General features: G+C 49.5%; 1 protein-coding gene across 4 annotated transcripts in view; it reads left to right on the top strand.

Annotated features, from left to right (window-relative positions):
• Positions 1 to 8,803: 8,803 nt before the first annotated feature.
• Amz1 (archaelysin family metallopeptidase 1) overlaps positions 8,804 to 16,955 on the top strand; it is a 31,138-nt gene continuing 22,986 nt past the window's right edge. For 2 of the 4 annotated variants that reach the window (XM_085683485.2, XM_085683483.2), the window contains exons 1-2: positions 8,804 to 8,960; positions 9,156 to 9,257. The gene's annotated coding sequence lies outside the window, so the exon portion shown is untranslated. The other 2 variants (XM_085683490.2, XM_087903329.1) reach the window with 1 other exon arrangement.

The following is a 16,955-nucleotide window of genomic DNA, read 5'->3' as shown; positions in this document are numbered from 1 at the left end:
ATTTTTCCCCATTTTTATGGTAAATGCTATGGGGATTTTTGTAGAAACCACCATTAACTTGTAGGTTGCCTTGGGTAGGATGGCTAACTTAACATAATACTTCTAGCCCTTCAGCCCGGGGATGTATTCACATGGATTTCTGGGACTCATTCTCCTTCATTTCTGTTTTGAGTTGTTGGGCAGGTCTATCACCTCCTTCATGGACTTTCCTACCAAGTACTTTATTGGTTTGGATGTTGCAAATGGGGCTGCTTTCTTCATTCTGTAGACCATTGTGTGATAGAGCAGAGCAGTTCATGGCATGGCAGCCAGCGAGAAAGGGTGGAGAAGAGATGGGGGAACATGAATATATGTATATTCAGTGAGCCCCTCTCCTTAGTTTTGCATCCAGGTCCCAGCCTAGGGGATGGTGCTGCCCACATTCAGGAACTCTTCCTCTCAGTCATTTGGCTCCAGAAACCTCTCCAGGTACACCCAAGTGTCCGTTACTCAAGTAGGTCCCACTCAATCCAGCCACATTCACAGTCATTCACCATCAAGTCAAGAATGGTAATGTGCCTGTAATCCCTGGGTTTGGGAAGCTGAGACAGGAGGATTGCAAACTTGGGGCCATTCAGGGTTACACTATAATACCTTTTTCATGGAGAAAAATAGCCATCATGAGTGGATAGATACAGGCCCTTTGTGTTGACTCTTCCTCTCCTGTGACTTTAGTAAATTCACTTCTAACAGTTGATGGAGTGCCAGTGTATAAGCTCATGTCATCTGGGGGAAGATGGCTTTGTGTCCCCCTTCTCTCATTCGATGTCTTTACCTCCTTCCTTGCTCAGCTCCCTGACTGGGACTTCCAGCACTGTGTTCCACAAGTGACAAGACTGGGCATCCTTACACTGGAAAAGATTTGAGTTTTCATACTGAGATAGATACAGGCTGTGGTTTGTCTCATAGCCTGTCTGATGTCATGGCACATTCATCCACTTATTCTGTTGACTGCTTTTATTATGAAAGGGACTGAATGTCTTTTTCTGCACCTGTTAGGATGATCATATAATTTTTTTACATTTAATTGCATCTCTAATTTTTACAACTATTTTTATTATGTGTTTTGTCTGCCTGTATGTTTGGGCACCATGTACACACAGTACCCACAGAGGCCAGAAGAGGGCATCACATCTGAAATTAGAGTTCCAGATGGTTGTGTGCCGCCGTGTGGCTTCTGGGACCCAGGTCCCAGAATCAGACATAGGTGTGTCTGATAGCTGCAGAGGTCAGAAGAGTGCCACAGATCCTCTGAAATAGGAGGCTCAGATGGTTGTGAGCCACCATGTGGGGCTGGGATTGAACCTGGGTCCTCCAGCAGTAAGTGCTCTTCACTGATGAGTCATGTCTCCAGCCCCTACTTTTTAAATTTAATTTTTACTTATTATTGTGTGTGGAGGTTAGAGGAAACCTTGAAGAGTTGATTCTCTCCTTCCACCATGAGTTCCGGGGTTGAAAACAGGTCCTCTAGCATCACCTTTACCATCTTAGGTTTCTCTATCAGTTTTGATTGCATGTTGAGCCCTCCTTGCATCCCAGGGATCCATAATGAATGAACTCTTTCGCATGCTGTTGAGTTCTGTGTGTTCACATTTGCCTGTAGAGTTTGTATGTGTTCATGAGAGCAGTTCTGTCTTCTTTTTTTCTTTGTTTTTATCTTACTTGTATGAGTGTTTCGCGTGCATTTCAGTCTTTGCATCGTATGCATGTCTGATACCTACAGAGGCCAGAAGAGGGCGACAGATCCTCTGAAATAGCAGTCTCAGATGGTTGTGAGCTGCCATGTGAATACTGGGAATTGAACCTGGGTCCTCCAGAAGAGCAACAAGTGCTTTAAACCTCTGAGCCATCTTTCCAGCTCTGATTTTTTTTTTCTGTGAGATTCTTTTTTTTTAAGGATTTATTTATTTATTATGTATACAACATTCTGCCTCCATGTATGCCTGCAGACCAGAAGAGGGCACCAGATCTCATTACAGATGACTGTGAGCCACCATGTGGTTGCTGGGAATTGAACTCAGGACCTCTGGAAGAGCAGCCAGTGCTCTTAACCTCTGAGCCATCTCTCCAGCCCTTTCTGTGAGATTCTTATCTGACTTTGGTGTCACAGTAATATTGATTTTACAAAGCAAGTTGGGAACTATTAGAGTTCCCTGACACTGGTATTGATATTCTGGGTTTTTTTTTTTTGTTTGTTTGTTTTGTTTTTTATTTTATTTTTAATTAATTAATTTATTTTTATTTATTTATTTTTTAAAGTAGAGGATCTCACTATGTAGCCCAGGCTGCCCTGGAACCTGCTGTATAGACCTCAAAATTCCAGAGCTCTGTCTGCGTCTGCCTGCAATTAGATTAAAGGCCACACCCCACAGTCACATGTTTTGGATTTTGTTGTTGTTGTTGCTGTTGCAGAATCTCATAAAGCCAAGACCGACCTCAAATCACTATAGCCAAAGATGACCTTAAGCTTCTAATTCCCCTGCCTCTGTCTCCCAGCTGCTAGGTAGGAGGTGTGCACCACCACTCTGGGTTTCCCTAGTGCCAGGGATGGGATCCAGGGCTTCATGCATTGGCAAGGACGATGCCTTACGACCCTCCCTGTCTGGGGGCAGGTGGCACAGGGTTCAGTGTCTCTGACCTTGACTCCAGTTCTCACCAGTTTGCAGAACAACCAAGTGCAAACATCTGGTTTCTGCTCTCCAGGATCAGTTTGTCTCTGACCAGCAGGCGGAGTGGACTAGTCCGACACCAGGTGGGTATGAGTCATAGCAGACAGAAACTGGGCCGCACGAGAGTGTTGAGACTGACGGATGACCCATCTCTGAGACTGGTGATGTCCCAGAAAGAATCTCTGTGGTGGCTGTCTTAGGGTTTCTATTGCTGTGAAGAGATATCATGACCATAGCAACTCTTACAAAGGAAAACATTTAACTGGGGCTGGCTTATAGTTCAGAGGCTTAGTTCATTCATCATGGTGGGAAGCATGGTGGCATACATGGCACTGGAGAAAGAGCCAAGAGATCTACTTCTGGATCAGAAGTCAACAGGAAGAGAGTGACACTGGCCCTGGCTTGAGCTTGTGAAACCTGAAAGCCCACCCCCAGTAACACACTTCCTCTAACAAGGCCACATCCTCCTAATAGCGTCATTCCCTATGAGACTACGGGGGCCATTTTCACTCAAACCACCACAGTGGTTTGACACCCCATAGGTAAGGAATTAAGAGGCGACTGAGGAAAATGTCGGCTGCATCTTGGTAGCTGTGTCTCATGATAGCCAGAATGTCCCTCTGTGGTTAAAACATCCTTGAAGCTGCACTTGGGTTGTGCTGGATGAATCCAAGACACCGGGGCCCTCTCACATGTTCACTGATGAAGTGAAGGTATCCTTCGATGACTCAGTGTCTAAGAAGACAAACATGTAGGAACCCAGAGCAAAAGAGACTGTCATTACAGTATCACTTGCAGTATAGAGACCCCTTCTTTGTGGAAATCATGGGAGGAGACACTGAAAAGACAGTCTGGTCTACCGTAATTTGGGATGAGAAAACAGTGATCCCTTCTGAAGAAGGATTGTTCATTTTGGCTCACTGTTCCAGGGTATGCTCCACCGCTCCACCGTGGTGAGGGAAGCATGGCCACAGCAGGAGGTGACTGGTCACATGACATCTGCAGTCAGGAAGCAGAGAAACAGACTGATGCTGGTGCTCAGCTCATGCCTGTACGTGGAATAGTGCCACCCACATTTAGGGTGAATCTTCCCACCCCAATGAACAAATATAGGAACCTCCCCACAGACGTGCTAGAGTGTTGTCCTAGGTGGCCAGTGCCTGTCATGTCGAGTATTAGCACTCACCTCAGGTCCTGGAGGGAGGAATGAGACATCTTTACTCTTAGTCAGAAAGCCTCGTGCATACTGTCGTCATCTTACACAGACCAGGGGTTCTGGGAGCAGGGTTTGAATGACCTTCCAGGCCGTTCAGGATGTCACAACTCACAGGCCCAGAGATATGACTTCAACACATTCTTCTGGCTAATGATTCAAGTCTGCGATCCAGTCCTGACTCGTATAGGCTACTGACTGCGAGAGGCCAAACTCCAGTGCCTTCCAGGCCTGCTAATGCCTAGCTAGCTACCTACATCTCAGGCAGCTCACTCAGTCTGGCCGAGTCTCACTTCTCTTGTCTATGGATGCCCTCACCAGATGTCTTAGGGTTTCCATTCTGTAAAAAATACCATGGCCACATTCAGAGAATCCGGCCACACTCAGAGAATCTGGTTGGATCACGTCCTCGTTCAGTCGCAGTCCAACTGGCCTTGGTAAACTCTCATTAGATCCTGACTGCCCTTAGGGACAAAGAGGGAGGAGGAGACGGGTGGGGGGAGTGGGAGGGTGTTGGGAAGAGGGGCGTAAATGGAAACTTTTATAATTTAATAAAATTACTTTAAAAAAAAAACATGGCCATAAGCAACACCATAAGGAAGGTGTTGATTTGTCTTATACTTTCACATTACAGTCCATCAGTGAAGTCAGGACTGGAACCCAAGCAGTGCAGGAACCTAGAGGCAGAGCTGATGCAGAGGCTGTGCTGCTTACTGGCTTGCACTCTGTGGCTTACTTGACCTTTCTGAAAGCACCTGGGACCATCCGCCCAGGGATGGCACTGCCCACAACGAGCTGGGTTCTCCCACATCAATCACCAATCAAGAAAATGTACCACAGACTTGCTTCCCGACCAATCTGGCAGGGGCATTTTCTGAATCCAGGTGCTCTCTTCCAAAATAACTAGCTAATGTCAAGTTAACAACAGCCTGCACACCGACTTGGAGAGGCCTGACTGAGATCCAGTGAGAATCTCACGCTGAGATGCTAGGCAACAACTGGAGGTCTGACCTGTGCCTCCACCTCCATGGTCCCTAGGTCTCCATTCTTGTTGTGTTGCTGTAGCAGAATTGCCAAGTCCAGACAACTTGTAAAGTAAAATGGTTTCTGTCACAATTCCGATAGGTGGGAGGCCCAAACAGCATAGCCCCAAGGCCTGCCCGAGAGTACCTTAGCTGTTTCAGGGAGAGTGGAGGTAGGGAAGAGATCTGGACCAACAGGTTGTTCTTCAGTGACAGAGTCCTGAGGAGGAAGGGTCAGAGATAAAGATAGGTCATGTGGGCTCAGGAGGTCTTGCACAAGTTGTGTCTTATATACCACTCACGTTTAGTAAAAAGTACAGCATCCTCTACACTATTTGTGGGGAAAATGGGATGGAGCCAGCCGAAAGCCATTATACAATGGGACAAGATCAGCAGGAGGCCAACCAAGCAATGTCGCACAAGGAGAACAAGATTATCTCAAGGATGTCATCAGACAGAGCACATGGAAGCCTTGAGGTTGATAACTCCAGTCTCTTCAGGGGGAGAGCCAAGTATCCAGGAGTCAAGACCTTAATTCCTTCAAAGCCCAGGTCGCAGCCCCGGACTGGACCTTGCCAAGTTTTCCCCTGGCAAAGACAGAATTAGGTTCCTTTTGTCTTTTCATTGGGGTTCTGAGAAAGCCTTGGATTGCCTGGCTCTCAGCAGAGGTGGGAACGGCTTCATTCAGAAGGAGTGTATACGTGATGTAAAGGTCAGATTTGCACCACCACCTCCTTCCTGTGTGTGTGCGTGTGCACACTGAGTGTGTGTGTATGTGTGCTCACACATATGCATTCACCAGAGATTGATACCGGTTTTCCCCGACCCTGTATATGTGTGTATCCATATGTTGACATCAGGTTTCTTCCTCTCTCTCCCCTTCCTCTTCTTCCTCCTTCATCTTTGGTTGGGTACTTGCAGAAGTCAGAAGAGGGCATTGGGTCCCATGGAACTGGAGTCATAGGTGGTTGTGAACTGCCTGGTGTGGGTGATGGCCATAAACCTGGAGCCCCTGGAAGAGCAACCAGTTCCCCTAACCACCGGTCTAGCTTTCCCACCTTATTTTTTGAGACAGGGTCTCTCACTGAGCCTGGAGTTCACCAATACAGCTAGACTGGCTGGCCAGTGAGCTCCTCTTGTCTCTCACCCCTGCAGCAGGATCAGACGGGGACCAAACTTGCAGCACCGAGCCTTTGGGAGACATACTCGACCACATTCAAACCACAACACAAGGCAACATCATCTGATAGTACTGATGTCCCCAAAGTCAGTGGCATTTACTTCTTTGCACCCACCTTGTTCTTGGCTTCCCACTGACAACATTGTCAATCTTTTTATTTTTAAAATTATGTGTGTGTGTGTGCGCGTGCATGTGCGCACACACACATGAAGTGTAATGTCCACAGAGGTCATCATATGGGGTCATATCTCTTGGAGCTGCAGTTGCAGGCAGTTGTGAGCCACCTAGCATGGGGCTAGCAACCCAGCTCAGTTCCCCTGCAAGAGCAGTTAATGCTCTTAACCACAGGGTCATCTCTCTAGCCCTGGAACTGGAGTTACAGAGAGTTCTGTGCCACCGAATAGGTATTAGGAACTGAACCAGGGTCCATTGGAAGAGCTGTCAGTGCTCTAAAGCACTGAGTCATTTCTCCAGCCCCTGTGGAATATGTTTATTTTGAGCATGTGTTAGTTTTTTGTGTGACAGAGCCCTGAGAAGATAAGGGGGAAAAGATTTGTTTTGGCTCAGTGGTATTCGTCTATGGTTGCTTTGCCTTATGGAGGACAGTGCAAAATGGGGCACAGTTGCTTACCTCCTGGAGGCTGGGGAGCAAAGAGATACAGTATCTTAGTTACTGCCCTATAGCTGTGAGGAGCCGCCATGACCAGGACAATTTATAAAAGAAAGCATTTAATGGGGGGCTTGCTTACAATTTCAGAGGGTTAGAGTACATGATAATGGCAAGAAGCATGAAGCAGATAGGCAGGGGTGGCACAGGAGGGGGGGAGGGGCTGGGCCTGACGTGGACTATTGAAACCTCAAGGCCCACCCCCAGTGACACACTTCCTCCAACAAGGCCACACCTCCTAATCCTTCCTAAATAGTTCCACCAACTGGGAACCAGACATTCAAATATATGAGCCTATGTTGGCCATTCTCATTCAAACCACCAAGGATGGGAATGGGTGGGAACAAGATACCCAATGACTTTCTTCCTTTGACCAACCCCACTTCATAGCAATTCTATCATATCATGAATCTTTGTGGGAATTAATCCAGCAGTTAGTCAGTGTCCTCAGAACTCAGGTACTTCTTCTAAGCCCTGCAGGGGACCATTCAGACACACAAACCATAATAGATCACTGATCGGTCATTGTGGCGGTCATCACTGTGTTCAGGGTGTGGCTGTCCACCTTCTGAGCAGGATTTCTAGGTCTTTATTACTTTTAGAAATTTTACCAGGTTGGAAAGATGGCTCAGTGGTTAAGAGCATGTGCTGTTCTTGCAGAGGACCTGAGTTGAGTTCCCAGCACCCACACAATGGGGTGTGGAGTTAATGTACCTTAACTCCAGTTCTAGAGAATTTGACCCCCTTGCTTCTGCAGGCTACAGTTATGCATGCACCACACATACATACCTGCAGGCGAAACACTCATATACATAAAAGAAAAAACAAATCTGAAAATAAAAAACAAATTTACTCTTAGGTTGGAGAGATGGCTCAGTGTTTAAGAGCACTTGCTGCTCTTGCAGAGGACCTAGGTTTGCTTCCCAGCACCCATACAAGCCTGGGTCTCAGTATCCCTGAGAAGCCTTTTAGGTGATCATTTATGTACTGAGTGTGTGAGACTGGGGGTTTACTGGCTGGGCCTCTGAGTGTATCATTCAGCTAGTACTGTGTAACAACTAATCCTGAGTGGTCAAGTATTGGTTGGATGTCTCACAGCTGCGACAAAATAGCTCACAAAAACAATTGAAAGTAAGGTTTATTTTAGCTCACAGTTTGAGAGAACAGTCTGCTAGAGCAGGGAAGGCATGGCAGTAGGAGCCTGAGGTGGCTGGTCACATGGCAGCCACAGTCAGGAAGCAGAGAGATGAATGCAGCAACTCAGCCCACTTTTTCCTTTTATTCATCCTGGGCTCTCAACCCATGGAATGGTGCCTCCCCACATTCAGGGTGGTTCTTTCCATCTAATCTAGAAACTCCCTCACAAGCAAACCTAGAGGTGCATCCCCTAGATGACTCTAGATCCATGGCGGGGGGGTTTGAATTCGAGTTCTCATGCTTACGTGGAAATCACTTTACTGACTGAATCCTATGTCTGTCATCTTTTATTGTCCAAAATGAGCCAGGGGACAGGCCTGGCTGACAGATGGGGAAAGAATACACTTCTAAGAGGACCCAGGCAAGGAACACAGCATAGGATGTGGTGACTCAGGGAGGGGTGAGGAGGGGCTGAGGTTTTCTGAGGGGTACCCAGTATCCCCTCTCTGTCCGTGGTCTCTGAGAAGATGAACAGAGGGCTTGGTGCTCAGGGAGAGGTCAGGTGACCTCCCTGGATCGGAGTCTCCTGAGGGGCTTTGGGGACACTGAGTTAGCGTCAGACCCCGAGTCCTTGGTAAAGCTGCATTGTAGGCAACATTGCAGCCCCAGCCTTCAGCACAGAGTAGTTATGCTAGGAGTTTGTTGCATGACTGAGTGACCTAAGTCTGCCCCTGTGCCAGGCGGCTCAGAACCTCCTTCTTGAGGTGCAAACCTAACATGAGAATGCCTCCACTTACGGGACACCCCCTCATTAGTGCCAGGAGCGGAGGACATAGAGACCTCCCATCTTACTCCCTCTGTGGGACCCTCTTCCCCACACACATCGGTTCCCGTCAGAGCCAAGATGTGTCGCCATGGAAACTGCTTGGCAAATGCTGGCAGGCAGGGGCGGCCAGCAGCCGCTTGCACTACCCAGCTCCCGGCACCCGTTGAAGCGACACAAGCACGCCTGGCGGTGTGTGGCGTGTGTGCGGTGAGTGAGGGCTTGGGTAGGCGCAGGGGTGCACGTTAGAGGTGGTCTGAGTGCGTGCGACCTTGTGTGTGCATATACATGTGCATGCATGTCCACAGAGGGACCTGCGTTCACGTGCGTGTGCTCTGTGTGTGATGGCCACTGGGTGTACACAGAGATGGGAAATAGACAACTGATAGGATGTATGCACTACAGGCTGGACGTCAATAGATGCCGAGAGACCAGACCAAGGTGGCCCGGTGGTTACCGTCCCCACCCTTCATGTGCAGCTCCTGGCCAGAGACACCCACTACCCCGGTAATTATGCATCTGTGGGAGTGCATGACTGGAGGGCTTCTGGGAGGAGGCAGCTGCTGAGCCTGAAGTTTACCCGTTGGATGGGAGTCAGCCAGGTGGAAGGGAGAAGGGCAGTGCTCTGGGTGGAAGGCGCAGGCCCGGGCAAAGGCCTGGAGTCTGAGAGCAATGGAGAGTCTGGAAAAGAGGAGAGACGAGGTCAGTCCTCACTCCCGTTTAGGAAATCCATCTTCCTAGAATGGGGGTGCCAGAAGAGACCCACAGGGGTGGTGTGTGGAACGAAAGGGCAAATGTCGGGGACAGACGGAGCTGGTGAAGGCACGATGGGGCGAGCCAGGTGGCTAGGAATCTTAGAAGCTCCAGGGACAAGATGGGGTTTTCTCGCGAGAATAAGGGATACTTGATCTCGCTGTACAGGGGGCCCGGGACTTAAAGGGAGTAAGGTCAGGTGGGCTGAGCAGTCTGGAAAAAATAACTCGGAGGTCGACCAGATGTTCCTTGTTGATTATAAGCCTGTAGATAGATAGAGGAGTGTCTGGGAGACACACAGCTTCTACTGTGTGAGACAGCATAAGATGAGGTTTGGGTCCCTGAGGCCACCTCTCCAGGATCTAAGGACAGTACTATGTCCTCTCTCTGAGGTCTCAATATCTATACCGAATCTCCATTCTTATAGCCCCCCCCCCTAGCTCCTGTGAGGGATGTGAGGGATGTGAGGGATGTGAGGGATGTGGCCAGTTTGGCAGCCCCACTCTGCAGGTACCCAGAGCCAAGGATCCCCAGGCTCAGGGTATTACACGGGCTCCCAGACCAGTGCCTGTGGTCTCCTGAATGAGTCTTCCTGGGTGCTCCAAAGGGAGTGCCCCATGCTCACCCTGCCCCACTTAGGACATATGGACTGCCAAGGTGCTGGCTCATGAAGTAACTCCATTCAGAGGAACCTGGCTTCACTCAGGACCCCTTTCCAATGGTCTTCCCACATTGAAGACTCCCCGGATGCTGCCTGACTGGACAAAGCTGCAGGGGTCTGAAGCTGCCAGGCTGGGCATGACCAGGGCCTTGTCTCCATACACATCTGTCTAGGGCAGCCCACTGTCTGGGAGTTCCCTCTGTCACTAGTAGCGACTCGTACTATGCTCTGTGCCTCCCCGGGCTGACGCTTCCCACCTACAAAGGGATAAAAGAAGGGTCTCTCCATTTCAGGGCACAGCTAGCTTCTGAGACCCCTTGGCAGGCAGCACTCACCCATCCCACCATACCAGGGTGGTGTGTGATAGGGTACTGTGAATGAGGGGGCTGGTGTGTGGGACAGCCCTCATTCTGCAGCCTGACGTGGGCACCCTGAGATGAGTTTGTCATTTTGTACTGTTGATGTCTTAATGTGGGGGACTGTGGGAACATCTCCAGGCAACCCTTAGTCAGGGACCTATGTTACTGGGCATGGGGTAGGCACCAGGACTAGGCCTCGAACACTCCTGTGTGCCTGGAAGGTACCCTTTTCTGTTTGGGAAGCAACAGGTGCGCTCTCTCCCATTCATGACCACATGAAATGGAGGAGGGGAGTGGGGGATGATAGAGCCAGACTGGGCAGAGACAAGATAGAGAGAGGAGGAGTTAGACAGAGCCTAATCTTAATGCCCAGCCCCCTCCTGCAGCTCAGATTTGGTCTAGCTTTGGGGAGCCCCAAGGACCTTTCTTTCTTCATACTATAGTTGGCAGCTCCCTACCCTGGTACCCCGTCGTAAGGTCTTCAGTGTTTGTTGGGGGATAGCTTTCCACTGAGACCCCACCCCCCGAGTCTTAGGCACCCTGGCTGCTGTCTGGGGGGAACAAGGGCTCATAGAACTGGGGGACCTGGTGTGAATACTAATTGGGCTGCTTACAGGGTGGCTTCACAGGCTGGAAGCAGACAGCTGGACGCTGTCCAGGGCTGGGTGGGCCTGCCTTGGAGCCCTGTGCTTCCCTATCACTGAATCAAGATGCTTCTAATGCCCAGGGACTTCTGATATTCTCACAGACCTAGGGAGGGTCCTCAGCTGCTTCAGGGTGGGGTGGAGACTGCAGACCTAGAGAGCTGTGGTCCCTGGTACCTGGTCCCAGCTGACCCCAAGAGAGGACCTCAGCTGCTCCAGGATGGGGTAAGGACTGGAGACCCACAGGGCTTTCAGTCCCAGCTGACCCTAGCTGGGCCTTCTATAACAGGCTGCCAGGAAAATGGCTGCCCCATCAGGCCAACGGGAGGGCTCTTCTCAAGCTGGTGGATAGGGAGGCCTGGGGAACCCGCTTAACTTGCAGGAGTCCTAGACTCTTCTACCCAGTTTGAGCAGACCTTAAGTCAGCTCCCCCAGCCCCCTTTGAGATAGGTTCACATGTATCCCAGGCTGACATCCAATTCTCTATTTGGCCGAAGTTGATCTTGAACTCCTGATCCTCCTGCATCCACCTTCTGGGTTTTGGAATTAGAGGCATGTGCTTCTGTGGCTGGTTTATGCAGTCTTGGGGATGGAACCAAGTGATTCATGCATGCTACTTCCCTGCTCTCCTCAACTGGACCCCATAACCTCTATCTTAAGGTCACTTACCTGGTCCTATCCCTCACCAACCTCTGTCACTCTCAGTGCAAGGCCGTAGGAACCCCTGGGGCCCTTGCTGATGCTATGATGTGGCCTCATCCCCACACTGCTCCCTAGACCTACTCCATATCCATCTTCCCAAGGTCCAGCACATCTGGATTTATTCATACCGGCTCCTCTCCCGTGCCTGACCCTTTCATGCCCCTGGTTCTGGCTCATCCTGCTGGCCCATCTGTGTGGCACAAGCCCCAAACACTGTCCTTGGACCTCACCATCCTCTGCATCTTCTTTTTCTCTGATGGAATTGTTTCTGGGGTACTCTGCCCGGCAGACCAGCACCACCCCTTCTCTGCCTTGCAGGGTTTTGCTGTGTAGCCCTGGTTGACCTGGACCCAATATGTAGCCCAGACTGGCGTTGAACTCAGAGGTCTGCCTGCTTGCCTCTGCCTCTCAAGTGCCAAGTTTAAAGGTGCGTGCCATCACGCCTGACCTGCAAGTGTTTTAAAACAGTTTTCTGGAGACATGATTTACCTGCTACAGAGTCCACCTATTTAAAGTTTACCAGTTCAGCTGGGTATGGTGGCTCACACCTGTGATCTCAACATTTGGGAGGCTGAGGCAGGAGGGTTGCTGCCAGTTTGAGGCCAGTCTTGGCTATATAGTAAGTTCAGGGCCAGCATGGGCTACATAGTGAGTTCAGAATGACACTCTGCCTCAAAAATTATACACAAAATAAAATAACTAAATGGATAATGAAGTGTACCTGTTCGGTGGCATCTGCTCTACCACTGAGCCAAACCCTAATGCCACACTGGGGGAGTCTAGGCAAAGAGTCTACCATTGAGCCATGCATCTAACCCTCATTTAGGATTTCCTCCCTCCTGCTACTTCCTGTCTGACAAAGATTCATTGGCTGGGATGTGGCTCAAACACTGGAGCACTTGCCTAGTGTATGTGAGGCCTGCGGGCCCAACCCAGCATTGTGAACACTGGGCATGGATGGTGTGTGCGTGCAGTCACAACACTCAGGAGGTGAAGGCAGGAACAGCAGGAGTTCACGAGTGGGGCCAGTGAGATGGCTCAGCATGTAAAGGTGCTCGCCATCAACCCTGAGGACCCGAGCTGAGTTCCAGGACCCACAGGTGGAAGGAGAGAACTGACCCCTGCAAGTCGTCCTCTGACTTTAAACATGAGTCCTGGCGTGTTCACACCTCCCACGCCCCACAGACACACACTGATAACAAGTTCAAGGTCCTCTGCAGCTACACAGTAAGTTAAGACCATGCCAGACTCCATGAGACCCCTCTCTAAAAAAAAAAAAAAAAAGCCTCATTGTACCTGTGGGCCCCTCATTCAGCGTGGTTTCATCTCTGGATCCTTACATTGTATCTGCAGAGACCTTTGTTCCAAAGAAGACCTCTCTGCTGAGGGTGGGGGTGAACCCATCTTTAAGGAGACTGTTTTACTCTCTTCTCTCTGGAGAAACTGAGGCACGGCAAGCACAACAACCTTTTTTTTTTTTTTTTAAAGATTTGTTTATTATGTATACAGTGTTCTATCTGCAGTGTTCTGTCTGCATGTATGCCTGCAGGCCAGAAGAGGGCACCAGACCCCAACACACAGATGGTTGTGAGCCACCATGTGGTTTCTGGGAATTAAACTCAGGACTTCTGGAAGAGCAACCAATGCTCTTAACCTCTGAGCCATCTCTCCAGTCCCAACATAACAACTTCTTGTGGTGGTCAGCTGTGAGCCCTAGGTGTGCCTGACCCAGAGGCTGGTGACCAGGGACCAAGGTGATGGTCAGGAAGGTTCTCTAGGTACACCTGGGTCAAAAGAGAGGGATCCAATTTCTAGAATTTTGAGAGGTTTAGAGACCTGCTTGGGTAGAGGGTAGCATGTCCCATTGTCTAGAGTGGGTGACTGACAGGCAGTAGCCTGGGCTGGATGTGGCTTTGTCCAGGGCATCCTGGCCTGGGGACCACCTGTCTTGGGGAATTCCTTCTAGTTTATCAAATCTTCACTGGGGACTTGTTCATCTAGATTTCCAAGTTCATGTGCTGACCTGGCAACTGGAGGCCTGGCTGTTGTGGCTCTGGCATCTCCCAGCTGTGACAAGAATGGACATTCTACAACTTCGTTTATGTAGGCACATGTGCGTGCAGGCCAACAGTCAATCTCAGGCTTCGTCCGCAATTGTTCTCCAAGCTAGGTTTTGACTTTTTGTAAAAGGGCCTCACTAGGGGCTGGAGAGATGGCTCAGAGGTTAAGAGGGGTCCTGAGTTCAGTTCTTCCAGGGGTCCTGAGTTCAGTTCCCAGCAACCACATGGTGGCTCAGAACCATTTGTAATGAGATCTGGTGCCCTCTTCTGCCATCTAAGCATACATGCAGACAGAAGACTATGTACATAATAAATAGATTTAAATAGAGATTTATTTAAACAAAACAAAACAAAACACAAAAGGGTTTCACTATGTGTCCCTGACTGGCCTGGGATATATAGATCAGGCTGGCCTCAAACTCACAGAGATCCTCCTGCCTCTGCTTCCTGAATGTTGGGATTTGAGATGTGCACGCCATACCTAGCATTCACCCTATTTCTTTGAGGCAGGATCTCTCACTGAGCTAGTGACTCTGTCTCCCAGTGGTGGGATGACAGGCCTGAGCCTCTGTGCCTGGCCTTTTCTTGGCCACTAGGGCTCATGCTTTCAGAGCAAACATTCTACCCACTGAACCATCTCCCCAGTCCCTCACAGCTTCTTTATAGTCACCAGTTTGGAAGGGACCATGAATCTTTTCTCACAGAATCTTTTCTCACAGCCTTAGCTTTTGCCCTAACAGAGTACACCTGAAAACACTCATCAGAAGTGTGGCATTTTAGCTGCTGTTCAGGGCAAGCTCGTAATACCAGCACTTGGGGAAGTTAGACAGGAGCCATGTGAGTTTGAGGCCAGCCTGGGCTACATAGTAAGACCTAAATCTTTGGTGGAAGGGAGAAAGTAAAGAAAGAAGGAAGGGAGGAAGGGAGGAAGGGAGGGGAGAGAGGAAAGAAGGAGGGAGGAGAGGGAAGAAGAAAGGAAGAATAGGGGAAGAAAGGAAGAGGAAGGAAGGAAACAGTTTCTAACAGAGAGGACTATGTGGATGATCCCTTTAAGACGGTTTTAAATGTGGAGGGGGAAAAAAGTCAGAAATTAGGGAAGAGACCTGGTACTGGGATTACAGGGTCATCCTCTGATTTTTTTTTGAAAGAATTCCCCACATTTTCTACATTGGATATTTATGGTTGAATCATTATTTCTTTTTTAAAAAAATATTTATTTATTATGTATACAATGTTCTGTGTGTATGCCTGCAGGCCAGAAGAGGGCACCATACCCCATTATAGATGATTGTGAGCCACCATATGGTTGCTGGGAATTGAACTCAGGACCTTTGGAAGAGCAGGCAATGCTCTTAACCTCTGAGCCATCTCTTCAGCCTGAATCATTATTTCTTAACCATTATTTTCTTAAGGAAAACTCCTTTGCCCTATGGGAATGATGGCGATGCATGACTCAGCCATTCATGGGGATGCTGCTGAGAGCAGGGGGCATTTCCAAAGAATGCGGCTGGAGAGGGCAGGCTGCCTGCCAAGGTCCTAGGAGGCTGTCGATTTCCCTTCATGAAAAGATCTGTTACCCTAAAGAGACGCAAGGAGAAAGGGAAGTTTGGGAAGAGGCATGGAGATTTAACTGGGTCCACAACGCTGGGCGTGATATTACAAGCCTGTAATCCCAATTCTGTGGATGCTGAGGCAGAGTTTAAGGTCAGCCTGGACTACATACAGGGACCCTATCAAGCAAAAAATAAAACTCCATCAACGGTAGCAACCATGCTGTCCACGACTGAGGCTGGCACAGGCTTGGCCCTGTGCTTAGAGTCCACCTCTGGAGTGGCTGTCAGGGGGCTATGGGTACAAATAAGTGTCTGCGGAAACCAGACACGAATCTGAAGGCGGCATTCCCCGTTCCTGTGCCTGGAGTTTTGAGTTTCCCAGCTCTGGCTGCTGTCACCAGCCTGCCTAACCCTTGGTGACAGTGGTGAGGGGGAAACAGGAATCCCCTTTTAGCTGGCAATTCTTTGCAGGGTAGGTCAGTTCAGTAAGGAGGGCCTTCCACCCCAAATACAAGCTTGATACATTGGGAGAACTCCCCTGTGATCTGGACCCCTGACCCAACCTGATGGGGCCAAGGCAGGTTCTTCCTGGCCACCCAGGTGACTCTGGAGTTGATGTTCCCACCTAATACTTGCTTCTAGAACACAGTAGGGCTATTTGTTCCTGCAAGATGGGAAGAAATAGGCTGGGCTTGTGGTTTGGTAATGATGGATATGGGCGCCATTGTTCTGATACTGGCTTGTTGACTTCTCACTATAGACGGTAGTAAGGCCTGGACCACCTTGCTCATCACTGAGGTCAGTGTGATGGGCACAGATGTACCACAAACCTGGGTTGCCTGTGGGCTAGTGGCCTAGAAGTATCTGAGACCACTTGAGGCTCTGGGGAAGAGAATGGTTCTTTCTGTCTCTCTCTGTCTCTCTGTCTCTCTCTGTCTCTCTGTCTCTCTCTCTCTCTCTCTCTCTCTCTCCCAGCTGGGGATTGCTTGAGGCAGGATCTCACTATGTAGCCCTGTCTCTCCTGGAATTCACCACATAGACCAGGCTGGCCTTGAACTCAGAGATCTGCCTGCCTCTACCTCCTACATTTTGAGATTAAAGGCATGCAATGTCTTTTTTTTTATGTTTTAGAGATTTATTTTTACCTCTGTGTATGTGTGTTGGGCAGGGGTTGGGTGTGTGCATGTGTATGCAGTGCCCTCAGAGGTCAGAGGAGAGTGTTGGGTCCCCTGAAGCTGGAGTTATGAGTACTGGGTGCTGAGAACCAAACTCTGGTCCTCTGCTATAATATTGGCTCTGAAGTGCTGAGCCGACTCTCTAGTGCTTGTCCGCCTGAGTTGGGTGTGGCTCATTTCGTCCTATGTCTGACCTCGGGAGAGGAGATACCCAGCCTGACTGAGGCCTGTGGAGGCTCAGAGGTCATGTGACACACGCCCCAGCGTGCCTCTGCCCTGACTCTATGGGACTACTTCC

The sequence above is a fragment of the Myodes glareolus genome, chromosome 2, assembly GCF_982192425.1.
Source record: "Myodes glareolus chromosome 2, mMyoGla1.1, whole genome shotgun sequence".
Lineage (NCBI taxonomy): Eukaryota > Metazoa > Chordata > Mammalia > Rodentia > Cricetidae > Myodes > Myodes glareolus.
Note: the sequence above shows the minus strand (reverse complement) of the source record. Positions and strands in the feature narration are given on the sequence as shown.